Raw genomic sequence first — 25,246 nt, forward strand, 5'->3', positions numbered from 1 at the left:
AGGGAGAGTCCCCATATATGTCAGGGATACTGTGGTGGCAGGCCAGGGAGCATACATCCTACTAAGTATGGAACCACTGAGTGAAGGCTCAGTGTCTGTTATTTGACATGTGTATTACTGCAGGTATGAGCACATGGGTTTCTATCCAGTTATTGTACATCCTGACAGTACATGGTCTGTACACTTGTGTGCACTGAGACTGGACCCTAGCCATCTGACCCGTGTATTTCCATGTACATTGCATAGTGCCTGCATATTTGCAGTGTTACCTACTGGAACTGGTACAGCTTGTTTGTTGTACAATGGACTACATGCAGCCCTGTTTACTGTAGCTTTGTTTGCATGAATGTTTGAAAATTACCCTGGAATACTGATCACACCTGCAATGCATAGTTATAGAGCTTCTGTGGACTCCTAGTGCCATCTGCATAGCCTACTATATGTATGTCCATGTCCCACTTGACAGGATGTCACTGTTTGTCCTGTTCACATGTACATTGCCTGTGACACAGTGCATATGACTTACCTGGCATGTGTCCACGTGAGCAGTCATATATGCTACTGCTAACTAATCACAGGCACTACACCTTCACACATTCATCTTCTGTTGAACTACCTGCTTTGCTAGGGATGGCCTGCACCTGTCACCCCTGGGCTTTCAGATATTGGCAAAGGCTCTTGCTACCCCATAGTGCCTATGTTAGGCAGGGCTCAAATGACAAACCCACCTTCATAGGTATCACAAGGGATAAGAAACTAAGAGCAATGCTACCCAACGCCAGAAGTCTAAACCTCCAGATGCATGCACCCAAAACACTCCTTGGCATGGAAAACATCGATATCTGTGCAGTAACAGATGCCTGGTTCAGGGCTACTGAGAGCACACCAGCACTACCAGGTTTAACCTGGTTGATTTCTTTGAAACAGTCACCAAGGCCATTGACGAGGGGAAGGTGGTTTACACAGCCTACCTGGACCTTGCAAAAGCCTTCACAACAATACCCCACTTGGGCATTCTAGAGAAGCTCACCAGCTTAAATATAAGCCCCTATGTCACTAGATGGATTGTACAGTGGCTCAAGGACAGAACCCACATGGTTAGCATTGCTGGAGCCATGCCAGACCCCACACCAGTTACGAGTTGTGACCCACAAGGCTCAGTCCTGGGACCTCTCTTGTTTGGTATATATTTATTGGAGGTACAGGCCAACACGGACGGACTGTGGCTGTCCAAATATGCAGATGACTGCAAACTGGCCACCATAATCAACTCTCCAGCTGACACAAGCATCTTCCAAAGGGGCATCATAGTAACAGACAACTTGTGCCAGAGCCATGGCCTTCCGCTGAACAGTGTTTAGAAAGGGGAATGTGCATCCTGTAGTCTGTTCACCTAGTTGCCAAAAGGGACATTGTCCTCACACACACTAACCCCCCTCAGCCAAAAACATACACTTGCCAATTGCAGGATTCAAACCCCTATCTGACTATGTTATGACACTTGAGATGGATGAATTAGCAGAGCACGCTATTCGCATTATTGGGAGTTTTTCCTTCTCCTGCTATACTTATAGAGTGCTGACATGATCAGTGTTTAGAAAGGGGAATGTGCATCCTGTAGTCTGTTCACCTAGTTGCCAAAAGGGGCATTTCCCTCACACACACTAACCCCTTCAGACAAACACACACACTTGCCATTCGCAGGATTTAAACCCCTACCTAACTATGTTATGACACTTGAGACGAATGCATTAGCAGAGCGCGCTATTCGCATTACTGGGAGTTTTCTTTTCTCCTGCTATACTTATAGAGTGCTGACATCATCAGTGTTTAGAAAGGGGAATGTGCATCCTGTAGTCTGTTCACCTAGTTGCCAAAAGGGACATTCCCCTCACACACACTAACCCCGTCAGACAAACACACACACTTGCCATTTGCAGGATTCAAACCCCTACCTAACTATGTTATGACACTTGAGACGGACGCATTAGCAGAGCGCGCTATTCACATTATTGGGTGTTTTCCCTTCTCCTGCTATACTTATAGAGTGCTGACATCATCAGTGTTTAGAAAGGGGAATGTGCATCCTGCAGTCTGTTCACCTAGTTGCCAAAAGGGACATTTTCCTCACACACACTATCTCCCTCAGACAAACACACGCACTTATCATTTGCAGGATTCAAAACCCTACCTAACTATGTTATGACACTTGAGATGGACGCATTAGCGGAGTGCGCTATTCACATTACTGGGAGCTTTCCCTTCTCCTGCTATACTTATAGAGTGCTGACATCATCGGTGTTTAGAAAGGGGAATGTGCATCCTGTAGTCTGTTCACCTAGTTGCCAAAAGAGACATATTCCTCACACACACTACGCACCTCAGCCAAATACACACACTTGCCATTCGCAGAATTCAAACCCCTATCTAACTATGTTATGATACTTGAGAGAGATGCATTAGCGGAGCGCGCTATTCGCATTACTGGTAGTCTTCTCTTCTCCTGCTATACTTATAGAGTGCTGACATCATCAGTGTTTAGAAAGGGGAATGTGCATCCTGTAGTCTGTTCACCTAGTTGCCAAAAGGAACATTTCCCTCACACACACTAACCCCCTCAGACAAGCACACACACTTGCCATTCGCCGTATTCAAACCCCTACCTAACTATGTTATGACATTTCAGACAGACGCATTAGCGGAGCGCGCTATTCGCATTACTGGGAAGCTTGTTTTCTCCTGCTGTACTTATAGGGTGCTGACATCATCTGTGTTTAGAAAGGGGAATGTGCATCCTGTGGGGAGGCAGACACCAAGCACACTCTGGCTAAGCTGTCATTCCCTAGGGCAAACAGCCTAGTGTTGATCTCTACACCCATATGTTTAATTGTCAAATGCACATTATTTGTTGCTGATAGACTGTTTGCACATCTTTATTGCCATAGCATTCCCTGTTTGTATGAACAACTTGTGCATCTGTGGAAGATGTTTGCATATGGGAGGGATCCACTATATCACGTATGTCTCTGTAGTCATTTAACTGTGTGCACTGGGCAGACTGCTGTAATGTGGTTGGTTCCTGGAATAACACATAACAATACCAGATATGTGTGTCCAACTGCTAAACCGAGATTTGGCCTAAGTGTGTGAGCATGCCCAGTTCAGCCTTCCCATGGCATGTTGTCTGACATATGTCTCATTTATCAAATTGTGTGAGCATGCCCAGTGGGAGCATTCCATATGTTGGACTCTGCAGCCCACCACATTTGTGGATGAGTGTGAACTTCAACAAATATCACCCGTTTATGGTTGTGTGTTGTGTGTCATGTTGTGTAGTTACTGTACAACTGCTTTGTGTGTGAACACAACAGGATTATACTGTGCCTGCAGTGTTTGCATGAGATACTTTGCATACAGTTGTCAACATCCTTTCACACTGACCTAACACTGTAGTACTGTATAGTGTACTGGTAGCACTTTGACTGTGGTGGACAGTATCCTGGGCTTTACTGCTATCACTGCTTTACATTTTGATAGTGGGCACAACAGCCTGGTTAGGGGCCAGTTGTGTACATCTGACCATGTTGCATTCTGTTCAGATATGAACTACTTAAACCAGGCTTGTCCAACATTGGTAGTGTATTCCACAACATAGGTGTACATTTGCAAACACTAGCAATGTGCCCTGGTCCATGTCTAATGCTAGTTGGAGAGTGTGTTTGTCCTTCAACACACATTGTAAGTGGAGTTTGCCATGACATATGTCATGGTTAGTATACTGTGCCTCTGTCTACCTGTAACATGACAGTGATACCCAGGATAAATCTACCATCTCCCATCCACTCAGCAAGATTCCTATTGAGGAAAATTGATAAGTGACTCTATGGGTAGCCTGTACTGGGGGTTCACTTATAGGTGGGGGTGGCTTCTGTGCTATGGATCACGCAGTACAGCTTGTCCTATGTAAGTCAGTGCTGGGGTTCAGGTCTCTCATGTGCATAGCTCACTGCCATTCAGATTGTACAAGGTGCAGCATGTTTATTGATGCCAGCAACACAGGCAACACATGGCATCTGTGCAAGCTCTTTGATACTCCTGATGAGGTACTGTTGGGGACTTTACGGTTGATGGAGGTGTCTGCTGAGGTACATCCCACAGGGGCTATTGTAGTCAATTGTACCGCTGATGAAGGATGACTGCAGAGCCACAATGACCTCCCCTTATCTAGATCTGACAACCTTCATGATTAGGTGGGTATATGGTATGTTTCTGTAAACACTACAGCACATGTTTGTCCAATGCAGGATATCTATCACCTTGTGTCCCCAGGTCTCTCATTACATGTTAACTACATAATGGGTTAACACCTATGTGGTAATTGGTGGGCACTTACTGTATATCCACGGGGGTTGACTATACACGTTTCTGCAAATAGCTTGCTGACATGGCTTTGGCACCAGTTGTCTGTTTCTATGTGGCCCTTTTGTGGGATGCTTGTGTCAGCTGGTGGATCATATGTGGTGAGCAGTTTATAGTCCTCTGCAAAAATGTTCGGACACAGTCCTTCCATGTTTGCCTGTACCTATGGGACATATATACCAGACGAGGGAGATCCCAGGACAAAGCCTTGTGGGATGCCAGTTATATCTGGTTTGTAGTCTGACATGGCTGCAGCATGTCTGACCATGTCTGTTCTGTCCTTGGTGTGGTTTGCAACCCCTCTACTGACATGTGGGTTTATATTTAAGCTGGTGAGCTTATCTATATTGAACACGTAGGGTATTGTATAGAAGCCTTTGCAAGGTCCAGCTACACTGTGTGGACCACATTGCCCTCATCAATGACCTTAATGACTGTTTCAATTGAGTCAAACATGTTTAGGGGCAGGATCTGCACTTGAGAAAGCCACACTGGGTTGGGTCCGGTGTCAGTAGGTCCCCAATATCTTTATGTCTGTGGTACATGCTGATCCTTTCCATAGCTGTGCAAACCAAGCTTCTCAGGATTCTGGGGTAGTAGTTTTCAGTATCCATTCAGGCAACACCTTTGTTGAGAAGGACCACTGTTGTTGTACACTGCTCTTTGGGTACATATTCTGTGGTAAGGTTGACATTGAGCAGTAGTGTGGTTTGGCATTCCATTCATCTTGGAGTCCATGTTGCACTAAGCCCAGGACACCATCTCATACCATTGCTGCTGTGTGTTTTGCTTTGTAGATGTTGGCTGTTACCTCAGCATCTGCAATATCAGGGGGCCAGCAGTCTGCTGGGATAGATATTCTGCATTCGGGGGGGTATTTGCACTGCACCTGTCAGGATGTATGTTGGCAATATGTGTGTGTGTTTGTGATATTTGTGTGATTCAGGGCATATCTGTGAATTCCCAACATGGTTCCTACCATCAGTTGTGAAAGCCTTGGGATTATCCTTAGTGTCCTGTACAATTTGTATCTTCATAGGTTCATAGGTTCATACTAGGCTATCCACCCTAGGACATTTGTTAGCCTAGCCAGAGTGTGTGTGGCTTTTGCCACCCCTTGCTATGTGAATATTATGGCCATTTATGATTTGCTTTGCTGTGCCTCTGTCTGGACATGACACAGTGAAGACTCCCAGTGTAACTCTACAATCATCCATCCACTTGGAAAGATTCCTGTTGAAGAGTGTCAGTGAGGGGCTCTGCCTAACATGGAGTGGGATTCTGGTCCAGGGTGTGGGGACCCTCTGGATTATGTATCTGTCCTACCAGCACATCCTATTTCATTATTTGTTGAGGTTGACATCTCTCACTCTCAGAGCTCCGATGGATTTGAGTTTTCTGGGGTGGAGCATGTCCATTACTCCTGTGTTGGGCATGGCCTCCTACAACAGGCATGCAAAGTATAGGGGCACAATGACCTCTGTTGACGTAGATGTGAATCCTTTCCTGATACGGTGTCAAATGTAGACAGTCTTCCTAGCCACATTGGCAATGTGGGTGTCACATAACAGGTTACTGTCCACTTGTGTCCCTAGGTCCCTGGTTACTCCTTCCATACATAATGGTTTACCACCTATGTGGTAATTTGTGGTACCTTGTTTGGTATTTGGTGGGACATTCATACTGTCCAGTGTCTTCAGGGCGGCTGGTTGGGGTTACTGTGTGTGAGAGTGCGGTCTGTAGCATGCTACAGACTGTACAGCAGTCTTGCCTACAGTTAGTTGCACATGGGTGGACTCCAATGCCTTGTGCATTGTCAGTTACCTGGACGTATAGTTGTCTGTGCTGACTATGGATACTCACCCTCCTTTTATGTTTTGTTCCAGGTTTTGGGGCCATGACACATGATACGTGGTATAACCTGGTAGTGCTGGTGTGCTGTCAGGAGGCTTGCAGCAGGTTTCTGTCACTGCACAGACATCGATGTTCTCCATACTAGGGATGGCCTTGGGAGCATGCATATTGGGGTGTACACATCTGGCATTGGTCAGCATTTACCTTATGTTTCTTCCCCCTTATGTTTTCTAGGGTGGTGGGTCAGTCTTTTCATCCTTGCCTACAAAAGGCTCTATGGAGGTGGCAAACGCCTTATCCAATATTCATACACCCAGGGGTAACAGGTGCAGGCCATCCCAAGAACAGCTGCGTGGCTTGTCAAGCATGACATCCCAAGTAGACAGACATTGGATCCCCTTGGAATGACACCAGTATGTGTGCCACTTGCTATGACTGATCATTCCGTGTTTGTACTGTGGCATTATTCTTGGTAAGGGTAGGATGCTGCAAACAGTGAGTGTCATACCAGCCTGGACTACATAATCAGATAGCTCATCTATGTCTCTTTTCATGTAGTCTAGGGCGGTACATCTCAGGTCATTCACACCAGCATGGACTATGACTGCATCATATTTCTACTTGCTTTGGAGTGACCTGCATACTTCTGTTATGTGGCATATTGTGGCAGCCTACAGGCAGCTTACTGTACCCTTTCCTTTGTTCAGTCTGGTGTGTGGGACAGCAGTGTGTCTGACTATGGAGTCACCTATTACAACTGTATCAGGCATGTTGTTTCTCCTTCTGGCCTGTGACTGTTTGGCACACCAGCTTTGTGTACTATGTGTTGCATGTGCTATGTTTGGAGGTTGTTTGATTGGGTGTCTGCTTTAGAGGCCTCTGTTGGTGTGCTGTGTTTGTGCCTCCGGGAATGTTTTTCTGTGTTTATGTGTTTGGTTTGCAGTTGTGATAGGTCTATGTGGGACTGTGTTTGTGGTGTGTGCGGTTACCTTCTCCTCCTGACTTGTTTTGGGAGTACTGAGTTGAGGGAGCTCAGCCTCCAGTTTGGATAGATGGTTGCATCTCTCACATATATTTGTATTTCTTGGGTGGAGTTGGGGTTTGTCTGTGTACTTGGGGCAGGTGTAACATTGCCTCAGGATTCACAGATTCCACTTGTTGTGGCTGGCCTTAGTGGATTGTATGTGTGGACAGATTTTATTGCCATACTACTGATCAGTGATTACTTCATTGTTTATGTTTGCTCTATCATGTAGTAGCTTCCTCATTCTCTTGCATGGTTTGGTTATGGCTGGTGTCCACCATGCCAGATTTCTGCATGTATAGCATTGTGTCTTGTTTTAATTTAGGACTGCATAATCCAAGCATTCCTGGCAGTGTTCATGGAATGGCTGTATTACAGGTTCTGAGGTGTGGCCCATATTTTGCACCTGCACAGGACCTTTAATGGATTCCACATCAGTTTGGAGGAGTGCAAATATTGCTTAACACATGTTTTCCACTGTGGTTTTCTGGCCAGGGACTGTGGTCAGGATTTGTATATCCAGTCTGATTACTCTATGGTCTGGTTTTACCAGTGAGCAATACACTTCTGATCTTGCCATCCAGTACGCATGTTGCTGATTATCACATCCAGTATGCTTACCCCTCTTGTGGGAGTGGTATGTTGTTCCTGGGCCTTTTGGTTTATGGATTCTATGAACTTTTGTCCTACACTGTTGGAGCTAGTATAATGCTCCCAGTCTATGTCTGGGTATTTGCAGTCACCCAATATAATGTGGTTTGGAGGACTTGATATATTCATGTTTTCCAGCATAGGCCGGGTGCAGTTCCTGGTGTTGGGACAGTAGTCTGTAGCAGGCTATAAACTGGGGGGCAGTTTTAGCCACTGTTACTTGAGCATGGCTAGTCCATGCTGCTTTTTGTTGTGGTACCAACATGGGGTGTGGTTATCCTTGACAATTCTTGCTAGTCACCCTCCTTTTGTAGCTTGTTCCAAGTTTTGAGGCTGTACAGCACAGTATGAGGTGTAACCTGGTAGTGTTAGGGTGCTGTTGTGAGCCTTGGCTCAGTTTTCTGTTACAGCGCAGATATCAACATTCTCCATACTGGGTGAGTTTAGACTGCATGCATCTTGCTGTTTCAACTTATCCCTTATCTTATTCTTATCCCTTCTGATACCTATGGAGATAGGTTTGTGTTTTGAGCCTTACCTATTCAGGGCACACTGTGGGTGACAACAGCCTTTGCCAGTATCCATACGGTCTGCACTGATAGGTGCACGCCAGTCCTAGCAGGTGGTGCATCATGTCATGCTCAGCATGTCATCCCAGACTGGCACACATTGGATCCCCTTTGACTAACTGCGATACTTCAGTCAATTGTTGCACTTGATCATCCCATTGTCATGTTGTGGCATGATGCTTGGTGAGGGTAGGATGTTAGTCAGGGTCCTCAGGTGTGCATATAGTACATGGTGTTACATTACTTAACACATAACATTCATGCCTCAGGTGGTGCTGCAGGGATGTCTCTGTCGGATGCGCATATTACACTTCCCTGTACATGCTTGAGAGCAGGTTGTGTCATGTTAGGCATCCCTGTTACTATATGAGTGAGTTAGAGAAGGGTATCATTCCCAGGGTTCCTACTGAGCCAGTGTATGTGCTATGCGTTGCCTCTTTGCCAAGGCCAGGGCATACTGGGCATGCCTCCTTCTGCCTACTGGGGCAGGCTCAGGTTGTTCCTCCTCTGAGTCACGCTCTGCCTGTGTTGGCCTTGGCAATGGTGGGGGGCTGTTTGGCCCGGCCCTATGCTGGTCCTGCTGCAGCTGTTTTCGCAAGATCATATTATGTAGCATAGCACATACCATGACAATTTGGGTACATGTAGTTGGTGTGTACTGCAAGGCTCCACCAGATGTGTCCAGACACCGGAACCGTGACTTGAGCAGCCCAAACACACGCTCTATTACATTACGTGTTTGTGCGTGTGCCTCATTATGGCGTTCCTGTTTAGGTGTGTGTGCGTTTCTGATGGGTGTCATCAGCCATGGCTCCAGTGCATAACCTGCATCCCCCACTAGGTGTCCGTGCGGGATGTCCCCGTTGGCAAATGTCTGGTACAGCTGCATCAAATGCCAGATGTGGGAATCGTGGTAGCTCCCAGGACAGCCAGCACACACATTCATTATTATGCCCTGGGCATCACACATGACCTGGCAGTTGATGGAGGGGAAGCCCTTGTGGTTGATGTATGCCCTACCCCGCTCACCGGCTGGTGCTTTGATGCGTATGTGCATGCAGTCTATTGCACCCAGTACCTCAGGGTAATCCGCTATTTGCTGGAAGAGACGCATATTGCTGGCCAATACCTCACGGGCACTGGGGAAATATACATGATCACCGACATGTGCTGACATGGCATCCAGGAACTGGTGCAGTACCCTGGAGGCTGATGCCTGTGATATCCCCATCATATCACCAGTTGGTCTCTGGAAGGTACCTGTTGCTAGTATTCTTAGGCCAACACATACCTTGGTTTCCACTGGGATGAGTTCCCCTGTGTTGGTTCTGTGTGTGAGGCGTGGCCTGCACAGCTCCACTATTTGCTGCAGGAGGTCTCTGTCCACTCTATAGCGCTCTACTATCTCCAGCTCATGTAACCCGTGGTAGGTGACCCTGGGCCTGTACACTCTTCTCCGTCTCCTCCCTGTGGGTTGTCTAGCACCATCTGCATTGTCACCACCCTCAGCAAGTCGCCTATGTCTCATTATGACAGCTATGGCAGCCCCTAACATTTCTGCTCTGAGTTCAGCTTTTTCAGTTTTCACTTCTGATAACTTAACTCCTGTCTTGCAGTGTCTCTTGAGAGAAACATTCTGCACTGCTGTTTGCAGAGTTTTAAGTGCTGGGCTGGGCTACTATTCTGCCTGTGTAATTGCCTGCATCTAATTGTTTTCACCTGCTAGCTCCAGCAGTATTCCCTGCTAACTTCCTACTAAATCTGTTGCTTCCTTTTTCCTTTCTGTTTTCCTCAGGGAGGAGCCGTGTGCAAACCAGCAGAAACACGCTCACAGTGGCTTACACGAGCGCACACATACTTACACAGTTCAGAATCTGCTTATTCGGTTTAAAACGCTTGCACGTCCGTGCAAACGGTGTTAAACATCTCCCAACACGCTCCCACATGCTCAGTCTGCCTTACACGCGCGCACACTGCCTTACTCGCGCTTTGTGGTGCGCACACGTGCGCATACACATCCAGCAAGAAACTTTGGTGTAGGCAACAGTGTACACCTTCCATTTCTTGACTTTCTAATGCTTACTTAGTGACACACCTCTTTCCATGATATCTGTCTGACATCTGTCATGTAACTCTAACCTCCAATGAACTGCATTTCTTTCTACCATTCCCCCCTGTGATGTCACCTATCTCCTACTCTGTTCCTCCCCCTTATGTAACTCTTACACTACTCAGAATGTGCTCATTTGCTATGTGACAGTGGAATTCAGTATCCTTACACTCATTTGCATCAGATTGCCTACTAATGCTTAATTACATCTCTTAGACTCAGATTCCCCCCTTAGCAACCACTACACGGTGGCCATGTTGGTTTTGGTCTGCTGGTCCCTGCATTGACATTCCATGTATTGCATAAAACCCACATTTGTGGGTTTAAAACCTTCGTTTTTATGTTCTATGCAGTGCAGCCCGTTTGCGCGGGGCTGCGCCGAAAAAAAAATTATATTTTTAATATATTTGCATCAGGTTACCTTGCCAATGGCCACATATTTGGCCATTGGCATGCTGCCTGACACATACGCACCCTTTATTTGGAGCTGACATGGCTCCATTGCAGTTTTTGCAGAAACGTACTCAGTTGTCAACTGAGTACATTTCTGCAGCTAAAACGGCTCTTACACGGGCTGTTCTGGGCTTCCTGGATCGCTAATCACCCTCATTTGCATGCTATTCGGCTGCAAGTGAGGTGATTAGCTTATCCACGCCCACTCCGTGTAAGAGCCGTTTTAGCTTGGCTCTTACACGGACTTTGGGCTGTTCCTGGATCGCGAAGGCTGCATGGAGTCTTACACTACTCTTAGACTCCATGCAAGCCTTCGTGAATCCGGCCCAGTGTCTTCTGAATCTTTGTTGATTAATTTTCAAATGTTATAAGGTCATGATGCTAACAGATACTACAAGCAGAGATGCGATCAATAACCTAAAATACATTTTCAAGACACAAGATTGCAGATGTGACTGTGTTACATAATTATCTAAAGTATGCAAGTATGGAATTGAAAACCTTTTTAAAGCAAAGGGAATTCAAACATGCAGCCCCTTTTTGTATGTATATTCATTCTATTTGTCAAACCAAAAGGACTGTATGGACTAACTGAAGAAATCCTATGGTATTAGTGCTACTTGTTAAATTTACATTGAGTTAGCTTTACTAGAATGCAAGAATACATTGCTGCAAGTGGTGAGCTTTTCCAAATATCAATTACTTATTATCCATAAAATAAGGGTAGAATTCCTACATTACTTTCCTATATTGTGTGAGAATTTGAGTTGTGAATGAAAGAGACTAAAACAAAACTACAACTACATATTAAAATGCCTAGCTTCTTTGAAACAGTAAAAGAATGAAAACACAGATTATACACTTCTTGGCATTTAGCTTTAATCCATAGTTTTCACACCAGCTATTTGTTCAGGACAGAATCTCCTGAAGAATCTTGGTGTCCATTGGGAAGTTTATGATGGCATAATGTTTGCAATCATCTTCAAACCTGGTCAGTCACAAATCCTTGACATTAGCTTTGACATCCAAGAAGAAATGCCAAAGATGAGTGGGCAAGGACTGAACTTTGGAGTATACTTATTGTGGCATATCTTCTAGAGGATTTAGAGTTGCCAATCCTAACTTCCTTGGTTCTCTTTGTCAGCCAGTTTGATATCCAATGAGTTACATAAGGATTGACATTTAGCTGGGAGAGTTAATCTGCAATACTTGATTGTTGAATGCTGTTGAATGCCTTTGTGAGATCTAAATATATGGAGTGCTTTATTTTGCTGTATCTATTGTTTCAATAACTTTTTTTTAAAAAATGACTAGGTTAACTAGGCAGAATCTGTCTTTGATGAATCCAGATGGGATTGATTGGGTCAAGAGTCTGTGGCTTACATATAGCCTAATTTATTAATTCCATAGTGATCCATTCTGTAGCCTTACAGATGAGACTGGTCAGACTTATGAGTCTATAGTTACCCCAGTCCATTCAAGCCCCACCTTTGTGCAAGGGAATTACTGTTGCTATCCAGCATGAAGACTTTTTTATGCTGATATTGAGTAGCTTCTATGGGGGATCAGACTAGTCATATTTCAGGCTAACCATTAGTCAGCCTGGTATGTTATCTTGGCCTTAGATAGCACCTTCAGGATTTGTTCTGTGGTACAGTTATTACTGTGTCTGATGTTGAAGCAGACTAGCAAGTAAAATTCCTTATTTATGGAACTTAGGTAACTTTCATGGTTGATACAAGGCCAAGGTTACTGTGATTTCACATGCTGTATGTGGAAGTTTCTCAAAGTGTCTGCAGTTGCTTGAACTAGAGACTGAAATTCATAGTACTGCAGATAAACTCTGGTGTACTGGTAGATTTTCTGTCATGTCTGAGTAGGAGAAGAATTGAGTTCATACTTAAGTAATCTGTCCAATAGAGCTATGGCATGCTAAACAGGTTGATGTGCCAGAATAAATGAAATCAATGTAGGTGTGTGTCTGGTGAAGTTGGACTGCTTAATTGTGAACTAGCAAAGAGTACACTAATCTGAATACTTTTCCATATGCCTTGACCACACATAGGTGAATGCCATTTCCTATACAAAAGTAGAGGCATAGTTTAAATGACTGCCTTGATATAATAGAATGTGTAACTGAACTGAATTAATGTTGTGCACCTCTGGTCCCAATAATAAAGAGAAACGCTTGAGTATGGATCTGTGTTGATTTAAAAATGCAGTGATACTTACATTAAAATAGATAGCACCAAAATTAATTAGTAGTAAAGTATTTTCCACACTGGATGCTTACACTGGATTCTGGTAAAGACATGTTGATAAAAATAGACAAAAGCTAACAGGGTTCTTTACTCTAATGGAAAAGTTTTGTTTTAAGAGGCTGCCATTTGGTATTACCTCAGCACCTGGAATCTTTTAGGATAAAATCGCTGATTTAATCAACATGCTAAATAATCTTATTGATGTTGCTATGGATTCCATCCTAGCATTTAGTCCATACAAAAAAAATGCACAATTTGAGGTTAGTGACCTCACTCCAAATTATCCAAAATTCTATGTAAAACTAAATCAAAACAAATGTTCCTTTAGGAAATCTGAGCTATAGTACTTTGGTCACAATATAAGTACTCTTATATCACTCATAGTCATAGTCTTCCTTAACATGTTTCTAATTTCCCTAACTACTTCATTACTTCTTTTTCTCTTCGTCTTAACTACATACCATACTAACCTGTCATACCTATAACAATCAACAACACTCCCACATACTCTAAATAGTAATGACACAACCCATTCAATTTCAACTGCTCCCTCATTATACAAATTTTCTTACTCATACCTCCTTAAAAATCAAAACGCTACCATACACTTCATTTCCCCTAAAACATAAGCCAAAATACCACATCTATTGTCCATCCTCCCTCTGACTTACCCTATATGCTAAATCTCTTCTACTCTCTGGAGACATTCACCCCAATCCTGGTCCCCATATCTTCCCACTTAGCTAAAATCATCCTTCATCCCTATCTGCCTCTCTTCCTCCATCCCCCTTTCTCCCCTCCCCTCTGCTACCTCCAAAAACTTAAACATCCTCTCTATGAACATACAAAGCATACTTAACAAAACCACTGAATTCCAATCTTGGATAGTCCATCATACTCCAGATATCCTAACCATATCTGAAACCTGGCTAAAACCACATATCTCAAATAATGAAATCCTACAACTTCGATATAACATGTTCCACCAGGATAGAATCTCAAAAATGAGGAGGTGTTGGTATACTCTATTCTGATCAACTTAACATCTCCCTTTTATTTACTCCACTCCCAAACTACCACCCTGAGAACTGTTAATACTAAACTGTTATTTAAACACCCATAAAAAAATTGCAGTCACTGCCATTTATATCCTAGCAGGTAAAAACATCCACATCCTCAAACAAATCCTGTCATGGATCTCACACAACATACCTTATGAAACAATCATTATCGGCAATGTAAATATAGACTGGATAACACTAACTACTGACTCACCAAACCTCAGTGTGACAACTCACCAGTGGACCAATAATCAAGGAGCCTCAGTCCTCACAACTGGCAACAGTGGGGGGGCATTCACTGAGAGGATAGCAGGTACACACACAGTATTTCCAGATGCAGCTCTCTGCATCAAGTGCAATTTTCCTTAAGAGAACACAGAGATCACAGTCGGTATGGGGCTGGTTTCTTCCTCTTTCTCCAGATCCCCAATAAGACTCCCCACTGGCACAGCTGCAGAGATGAGGTCTCAGCTGAGTGACCAAGCCAAGACCTCCAGCACCCTCTGTGTCCAACCAGTGTTTCGTGTCCCTGCCCAAGTAGCTGACACACACGCACTCTTTGAGGTTTGATTTACACACACATACACCTGGGAAAGGCTGGCACAGGTTTATTAGCTATGACCCCTTCTGCCCAGACTATATTGTAGTTACCACTGCTACCAATCACTCCGTATCAGCTACATTAGGGCCCTTAGCAAAGGGTGTCCAATCTTTCTGTGCAATATTAATATTAATATAAATGGTAGTTTGACCAAGAGCAAGGCTATTAGGAGTGGCCCACACCGTGTCACCAAATAAATATGCAAGTACTCTCAAAACTAAAATATCTCTACACAGATTAGCCACAATGAAAGGTTTAAATATATCTAATAATAAATAATAAAAGAACAAGACAATACTAAATATATATTCACAGTGGCATCAGCGTTCAAAACCACAAGAGATATTTAAATTACATTGCAGTACAGGCTCACACAAATAAAGAAAAACATCTAAACTAAGCTTTACTATATTCTTGACTGCATCTAAGAGAGTGATACTGTTCCATAAAAACTTACTTTATTAGAGGAAGACAGATGTTGTGCTGAATGGTTCTTGTGAGGTCCAAGACCAAATACAGAATGCTCTGTCTCACAAAGAGATTTCGCAAAATAATATCTCAAATATTACTTCTGAGATAGCTTGCTTCTAGTTCCCATGCCAAAACCCCATTGCTAGACACTGGCAGCATTTAGCATCTACCTGTAAAAATATACAGACAAGGGCCTTTCCTCAGATCTTTGACAGATGCCGGAAGTTGTAAAACAATTGCATTCCTTCATGATGCTTCAAAAGTAACAATTAGTTTACTCCAAGAACAATACAGAAAGCTTCCTAGTACAGACCTTGTGTCTCTAGCTGCATTGAAAACTTGAGATTCATTGCTCTTTATTGCTTCCTATAAAGTAATGTAATTTCAGCTATTTTTCTAAAGTTTGCTGGACTGAAGTTAACCCTTCAGTTTCCTCTGTTGACATATACATTTAAACAGTTACAATAGTGCATGTACATTTCTGTTTTCTTCCAGTAGGGCACACTGTGGATACATTTTAAGCACAAGCACATTACAAAATACCTTTTCAACACAAACAACTGTACATAGCAGTTTGATATACACATAACATACAATTCTAATACATTTGCAACACAAGCATCTTATAAAAATCATTTTGATATTCACCAATGACATATAATTATTTATAAAACTCCAGCTAGCTGTGCTGGCAGGATCTCCTTTCATCACACTCACAATTAATCTTCACAGCTTCTCTCAACTAATCTCAACCCCAACATACACGAATAAACACTCCTATAACAGCTCTACCCTTGACTGAATCCTGACATCAATCCAATCCTCTATCACAAGCCCTATACACTACCTGATATCTTAAGTGACCACCTGCCCACCCACATCCATAGACAATATCTCCAACTGCACAGGTCTCACTTATACAAAGACTGCCATACACTCTCTAGTTTTAACCCTGTGACATTTAATAATGGGCTCTCATCCATCAACTAGTCATGCATCCTTCACCTTCTCCTTAATGACACTGTACTAAAATTTAACCACATCTTTCTAGATATTCTTAACTCCCTAGCATCGCTAAGGAAAATTAGGACAAAATCAAACTTTGCTCCCTGGCTTACAAAGGACACTCACTCTGTAGTGCATAAAAGAGAGTGTTTGGAAATCCTGGCTAAAAACCAAATGCCCTACACGGCTTCAGGACTACAAACAACTCAGAAACTACACCAAGAAACAAATTAACAATGACAAGAACAATTTTTACCATAAGGCCCAAATTAACCAACACTACAGTCCCAAAAATTCTGGAGCTATCAATAAGATTCTTCACCCTGGAAATCCCACAACACCAAACCCCTATCCAAACAATTCTGCACAAGAAAGTTACCCTTTTTCAACTGCTACTTTATCGATTCCATCTGCAAACTAACCCATATAGACTCCAACACCAACCCTCCCTACCCCTCCATCAACTGAAAAAAAAAACCTTTTCACTTAAGTCAGTTCACACTGCTTGCATAAAATCACTCCTCCACAAACTAAAGTCATGTTCTCCTTCAACTGATAATTTACCCTCCCCCCCAAAGCACACTGCTGACTCAGTCCAATTAATATTCTAATCAATAAATGGATCCAAGAATCTATAGTCCCTGAAATCTGGAAAACATTTTATACCATACCTTTACTCAAAGGAGGAAACTCCACTGACCCTTCCAATTTCAGGCCCATAGCCATTCTATCCCCACTTTCCAAATTCCTCAGAAAATGCTTAAACAGATAGCTTCTCAACATTCTTACTGAAGAAAACCTTCTGACAACAACCCAACACAGTCTTCATCCCAACCATAGTACTGCTACTTCCCTTATGTCTTCTATTTATACTGTAGCTGAAGCTAGAGACAGCAACAAACTTGTCTCTTCTCTGTTCCTAGACCTCTCAAAAGCCTTTGAAACGTTCTCACATTGTACGCTTCTAACAAAATGAGCAGACTTCAACCTTTCTGCTTCTACTCTTGAATGGTTTTCATGCTACCTTACCAAAAGGCTACAGTCTATCAGATGGCAAACCTCCTTCACCCCTTTTCTACCTATCCAAACAGGTGTCCCCCAGGGCTCCATTCTTGGACCTCCACTATTCAACATATTTACTAACAACCTTCATGCATCTTGCTGTCACTCCTCTCTTATTTAATATGCAGACGACTCCACACTAATCTCCTCTTCTGGCAATATCTCTCATACAATTACCCAAAACTCACTCCTTTCTTTTGAAAGATGGCGTACAGAAAACCAACTCATACTAAATCCCCCAAAAAACAAACATCTTCTTTCCCTTCTCAAATCTCTTTCTTATCAGAAATCTACCTTTGTCATCTCATCACTTAATAACATAATCATTAAAGTAGAATCCTACACAAAGCTCCTTGGTGTTATAATAGATGATCAATTAAAATTCAACCTTCACATTCAACAGTGTATCAAAAAAATGCATCAAATATTGGGTCTGCTTTACAGGAACAAAGAAATCCTTACTACGGACTCCAAACTTTCTCTAGCACAGGCACCTTCTACCCAGCCTACTTCATGCCTTTCCAATCCTAACAAACTTACAATTTACTTTAACCATCAAACATGAACAAACTTATAACAAAATTGCAGGATTTGCCACAAACCAACTCTACACTTCTCACCGCTGCCTTTCGCTAAAGAAACTACAGTGGCTAGAATTCCCCCAACAACTCCTTTTATCACAACTTCACATAACACACTCCATCCTCAACAAACTCACTACCTGCCCCACCCTCTCTTCTCTGGTATCCTACTACACCCGAAATCGTTCACTCCAAAGCTCTGACCCACATCTTCTGGATATATACAAGCCCAATAAAACCATTGTTAAACTTCTCTACAAATACTCAGTATCTCAAGCCTGGATCAACTCCCTTTCCATGTAAGAAGTATTATCCACACAGCTTCAAAAAGAACTAAAAGACATGTCTCAGACTCATGGATCTGCCAGGAGCTTACATAACCCCATCCACTTCTTTACTCTTAATACAATGGTTTTACAGCTCTAACTCCTTAGATTGTTCCAGTATTTTGTATCTCTGTCTCACTCATCTAATTGATGCATCAACATATGTTTCAATTTATGTTTCAATGAATTTTTCAAACTATGTAGCAACTTGTGCTTCATTTTATGTTTCAAGGTATGTTTCAAGGGGTCTACTTCAATAGACCGAAGGACCACAACACCGAAAACCAAAACAATGAGACTGCATCACCGAACATCCATAATCACAAAAATCCACATAAATGAAACATCAGATTAATGAACCATGTAGTGTAAAGTACTGCACTTAATTAATAAATTATATCCATCCCCGATGGTACTGTTTAACATCCCACATTGTACAACTATGCCGAAGGAAAGAACTCACATTGTGCTACGCACCGAAGAAACCATCCCTAGATAAACATGGAAGCCCCAGGAGTGTTAGGCAGCATCAACACAAAGTTGCCTTCTCAAAAGGGAAAACAGTTGCTGGTAGTAGATAATTACCTGTACTATTTGGAGAGGTAATTTCAGCTATTTTTCTAAAGTTTGCTGGACTGAAGTTAACCCTTCAGTTTCCTCTGTTGACATATACATTTAAACAGTTACAATAGTGCATGTACATTTCTGTTTTCTTCCAGTAGGGCACACTGTGGATACATTTTAAGCACAAGCACATTACAAAATACCTTTTCAACACAAACAACTGTACATAGCAGTTTGATATACACATAACATACAATTCTAATACATTTGCAACACAAGCATCTTATAAAAATCATTTTGATATTCACCAATGACATATAATTATTTATAAAACTCCAGCTAGCTGTGCTGGTAGGATCTCCTTTCATCACACTCACAATTAATCTTCACAGCTTCTCTCAACTAATCTCAATCCCAACATACATGAATAAACACTCCTATAACAGCTCTACCCTTGACTGAATCCTGACATCAATCCAATCCTCTATCACAAGCCCTATACACTACCTGATATCTTAAGTGACCACCTGCCCACCCACATCCATAGACAATATCTCCAACTGCACAGGTCTCACTTATACAAAGACTGCCATACACTCTCTAGTTTTAACCCTGTGACATTTAATAATGGGCTCTCATCCATCAACTAGTCATGCATCCTTCACCTTCTCCTTAATGACACTGTACTAAAATTTAACCACATCTTTCTAGATATTCTTAACTCCCTAGCATCGCTAAGGAAAATTAGGACAAAATCAAACTTTGCTCCCTGGCTTACAAAGGACACTCACTCTGTAGTGCATAAAAGAGAGTGTTTGGAAATCCTGGCTAAAAACCAAATGCCCTACACGGCTTCAGGACTACAAACAACTCAGAAACTACACCAAGAAACAAATTAACAATGACAAGAACAATTTTTACCATAAGGCCCAAATTAACCAACACTACAGTCCCAAAAATTCTGGAGCTATCAATAAGATTCTTCACCCTGGAAATCCCACAACACCAAACCCCTATCCAAACAATTCTGCACAAGAAAGTTACCCTTTTTCAACTGCTACTTTATCGATTCCATCTGCAAACTAACCCATATAGACTCCAACACCAACCCTCCCTACCCCTCCATCAACTGAAAAAAAAAACCTTTTCACTTAAGTCAGTTCACACTGCTTGCATAAAATCACTCCTCCACAAACTAAAGTCATGTTCTCCTTCAACTGATAATTTACCCTCCCCCCCAAAGCACACTGCTGACTCAGTCCAATTAATATTCTAATCAATAAATGGATCCAAGAATCTATAGTCCCTGAAATCTGGAAAACATTTTATACCATACCTTTACTCAAAGGAGGAAACTCCACTGACCCTTCCAATTTCAGGCCCATAGCCATTCTATCCCCACTTTCCAAATTCCTCAGAAAATGCTTAAACAGATAGCTTCTCAACATTCTTACTGAAGAAAACCTTCTGACAACAACCCAACACAGTCTTCATCCCAACCATAGTACTGCTACTTCCCTTATGTCTTCTATTTATACTGTAGCTGAAGCTAGAGACAGCAACAAACTTGTCTCTTCTCTGTTCCTAGACCTCTCAAAAGCCTTTGAAACGTTCTCACATTGTACGCTTCTAACAAAATGAGCAGACTTCAACCTTTCTGCTTCTACTCTTGAATGGTTTTCATGCTACCTTACCAAAAGGCTACAGTCTATCAGATGGCAAACCTCCTTCACCCCTTTTCTACCTATCCAAACAGGTGTCCCCCAGGGCTCCATTCTTGGACCTCCACTATTCAACATATTTACTAACAACCTTCATGCATCTTGCTGTCACTCCTCTCTTATTTAATATGCAGACGACTCCACACTAATCTCCTCTTCTGGCAATATCTCTCATACAATTACCCAAAACTCACTCCTTTCTTTTGAAAGATGGCGTACAGAAAACCAACTCATACTAAATCCCCCAAAAAACAAACATCTTCTTTCCCTTCTCAAATCTCTTTCTTATCAGAAATCTACCTTTGTCATCTCATCACTTAATAACATAATCATTAAAGTAGAATCCTACACAAAGCTCCTTGGTGTTATAATAGATGATCAATTAAAATTCAACCTTCACATTCAACAGTGTATCAAAAAAATGCATCAAATATTGGGTCTGCTTTACAGGAACAAAGAAATCCTTACTACGGACTCCAAACTTTCTCTAGCACAGGCACCTTCTACCCAGCCTACTTCATGCCTTTCCAATCCTAACAAACTTACAATTTACTTTAACCATCAAACATGAACAAACTTATAACAAAATTGCAGGATTTGCCACAAACCAACTCTACACTTCTCACCGCTGCCTTTCGCTAAAGAAACTACAGTGGCTAGAATTCCCCCAACAACTCCTTTTATCACAACTTCACATAACACACTCCATCCTCAACAAACTCACTACCTGCCCCACCCTCTCTTCTCTGGTATCCTACTACACCCGAAATCGTTCACTCCAAAGCTCTGACCCACATCTTCTGGATATATACAAGCCCAATAAAACCATTGTTAAACTTCTCTACAAATACTCAGTATCTCAAGCCTGGATCAACTCCCTTTCCATGTAAGAAGTATTATCCACACAGCTTCAAAAAGAACTAAAAGACATGTCTCAGACTCATGGATCTGCCAGGAGCTTACATAACCCCATCCACTTCTTTACTCTTAATACAATGGTTTTACAGCTCTAACTCCTTAGATTGTTCCAGTATTTTGTATCTCTGTCTCACTCATCTAATTGATGCATCAACATATGTTTCAATTTATGTTTCAATGAATTTTTCAAACTATGTAGCAACTTGTGCTTCATTTTATGTTTCAAGGTATGTTTCAAGGGGTCTACTTCAATAGACCGAAGGACCACAACACCGAAAACCAAAACAATGAGACTGCATCACCGAACATCCATAATCACAAAAATCCACATAAATGAAACATCAGATTAATGAACCATGTAGTGTAAAGTACTGCACTTAATTAATAAATTATATCCATCCCCGATGGTACTGTTTAACATCCCACATTGTACAACTATGCCGAAGGAAAGAACTCACATTGTGCTACGCACCGAAGAAACCATCCCTAGATAAACATGGAAGCCCCAGGAGTGTTAGGCAGCATCAACACAAAGGTGCCTTCTCAAAAGGGAAAACAGTTGCTGGTAGTAGATAATTACCTGTACTATTTGGAGAGGTCCAAAAATACAAAACATTACTGGGGTTGTAAATGCAAAATATATGAAAGTTACAAAGGCTGAGCGATAATAGTTGTAATGCCTAAAGGAGATATGCTCGAGAAGTCTGTTGAACATAATCACCCAGGGGAACCTGGAGAGGTAGATAGGTATGTTGTGTGCAATGAGTTGAGAACAAGAGCTACTTACAGTCAAGATACGCCATGCCTGATAATGGAAGATGTGGTAGCTTCCACTTACTTAGATACTATCTACCATATACCCCGTAGAAAAGCACTCCTACAGCAGATTGGGCATGTACGTCATAAGAACAGCCTACAACATGGGACCGAGGATGTCACAATACATAACATTGATTTCTCCATGTATCCCTTGAAAAGCAGAACATTTGTTAGCAAAGTTATGACTGATTCCAGCACTGACACCACTGTAGTTGTATTTACCACAGTTAACAATTTGTATGACTTGAGTCATGCCTCCATTTGGCTCATGGATGGTACATTCTTCAGTAAAGGTATAACTATACAGCAATTGTATAGTATTCATGGTTTTGTCAAATATGGCACTCACAGTAAAGCTATTGCACTATTATACTCCTTTCTGTCGAAGAAATCTTTAAAGTCCTGCAACTATCTGTGGCATAGTATATATCACCTACTATCACAGCATGGCTTTGAACCTAACGTGCGGTTTGTATTATGTGATTTCGAAACTGCTGCCTTAAAATGTGTCAAACTGAATGTACCCAATGCCTGTTCAAAGGGCTGTTTATTCCACTTCGGGCAGAATGTGTGGCGTAAGGTGCAAAGTCTGGGGTTAGCATCACCATATAATACGTCACAGTCATTTCAGTTGGCCATTAAGTCTCTTGTAGCCCTGGCATTTCTACAGGAATCTGAAGTGCAGAGTACATTTGAGTTATTGGCAGCTACCTTTCCAGTACAGGGACGGGATGTTCTTTGTTATTTCTTTGACTGGTATGTTTATGGAAAGAAGTGTAAATTCACCACAAGAACAACATCAACTATGAGGTTCCCCCCACTGATTCTGATCCCGTTTTGGAATGTCAGTGATTTGAATGAGTTATGTCTACCTTCTTCTTCTTCTTTCAGCTTTTTCCTGGTTAGGGGTCACCACAGTAGATAACCTGTCCACTCGTGATTGGCAGTGAAGTTTTATTGTGCCAAGTTGCCAGCCCAGCAGCCGACCTTCCAAAGAAGGCACACACACACACACGCACTCATGCCTAGGGTCAATTTAGAGTGTCCAATCCACCTACAGCATGTCTTTGAGTTATGTCTACCATGTACCTAAAATACCATGGAGGCTTGGCATAGGAGGCTGAAATGCCTCCTAGGCAGTAGGGGTACCAACATGTCTGTATTATTATCATGTTTAGTAAGGGAACAAGATGGGTGGATGAATTACATGTCAGGATGTCAACTGGGTACATTCCTTCACCTAAGAAGAGGAGGCTTATCATACGACATCAGCAGTTCCAAAATGTGTTGGCCAATAGGGTAGAGTATTCACCTCGAGTTTGTGAAGGCTGTTGCTACACTACTAAAGATGTAATCGGAGTTTGGCGGTGAAAATTGTTTGCTCACATATGAAAGACAATGAACACTTCAGTTTTAAATGGCGGTATTTACACAGTGGGAGTGCTACTGTACTGGTTTGTTTTGTTTCCTGTAGTATGGGTGCACTTAAAAATGCTCTGGAAGTTCTTTACAGTATGGGCACCATAGAGTGATATAACACATATAACTCTGCTTTGTGAATGTACCAATAAACGGTGATATCTGTACTGACTGGCATATCTAGTCTTCATTGCTTTAAACATGTTTTTCGGTGCTTTAATTTACGTTATTGTGGGATTCGTTTATGTGTATTTTCGTGATTATGGATGTTCGGTGTTGTAGCCTCGTTGTTTTGGTTTTCGGTGTTGTGGTCTTTCAGTTTACAGAAGTAGACCCGTTTCAAGCTATGTATCAACATATGTCTCAATTTATGATTCAATGTGTATTTCAAGCTATGTATTTTTTTTAAATATTTGTTTCATAATGTTTATCATGTGCTGGAGCTTTTCTCCTTACATCTCCAATAAAAATGGTCTCAGACTCAGTTGGACCAACCCGGTTTACAAATGTCAAATAAATCAATAACATAAATAAGTAAAAGTAAATTAAGGCACCAAAGTTACACACTGGAAACCAGTCACTGTACTTTATTGCAGAAGGCAAACGGTAAGCGCTTTCACAACTTAATGTTGCTTCATCAGACCACATCACTACAACTGATGCTTGGTTAAATACTAGGACAATTAGTATGACATCACAATTTAAAGAGATATTACTCCACTAACATAAGAACAGATATCGATATCCATAAGAAAAATGCATAAAATATATAGAAAGGTGTGTATTTACACACAATATATTTAAAAAAAGGGGGAATGTCATTCCTGATGGTTATTAAAATATATATATATATATATGTACATATACACACACATTTTTGTGCACATATAACCATAATAGTACAATAAAAAATATATAAAAAAATCCTATTTAGGGTTTAAGGCGCCTTGCCTTAAGGTAAGGAACTAATGAGGTGCAGCCATTCAAACCAGGATATCTATCTGCTTGTAATTTACTAATCCATTGTTGTTCTAATTCTTCAGTGTGGTTTTCTACATCACCACCTCTGTTTGTCCTTACTATTTGTTGTAAGATTAAAAATTTAAAACAATGACTACTGTCTGTATTCAGGACATGATTAGCTAGAGCATTTGATTGCTTCTGGTTCCGTATGTCCCTTATATGTTCTTACATTCTTTCTTTAAAACTCCTATTTGTTTTGCCTACATAATAGGCATGGCATGCTTGGCAAAAACAAAAATAAACAACATCGACACTTTTACAATCATAGTAATTCTTCGTATAAAGTTTAAAGCATTTCACAGGATGAATGTACTCATTTTTAATGTAGACATGC

The sequence above is a fragment of the Protopterus annectens genome, chromosome 9.part0 (assembly GCF_019279795.1).
Source record: "Protopterus annectens isolate FY-2018-M chromosome 9.part0, PAN1.0, whole genome shotgun sequence".
Lineage (NCBI taxonomy): Eukaryota > Metazoa > Chordata > Ceratodontiformes > Protopteridae > Protopterus > Protopterus annectens.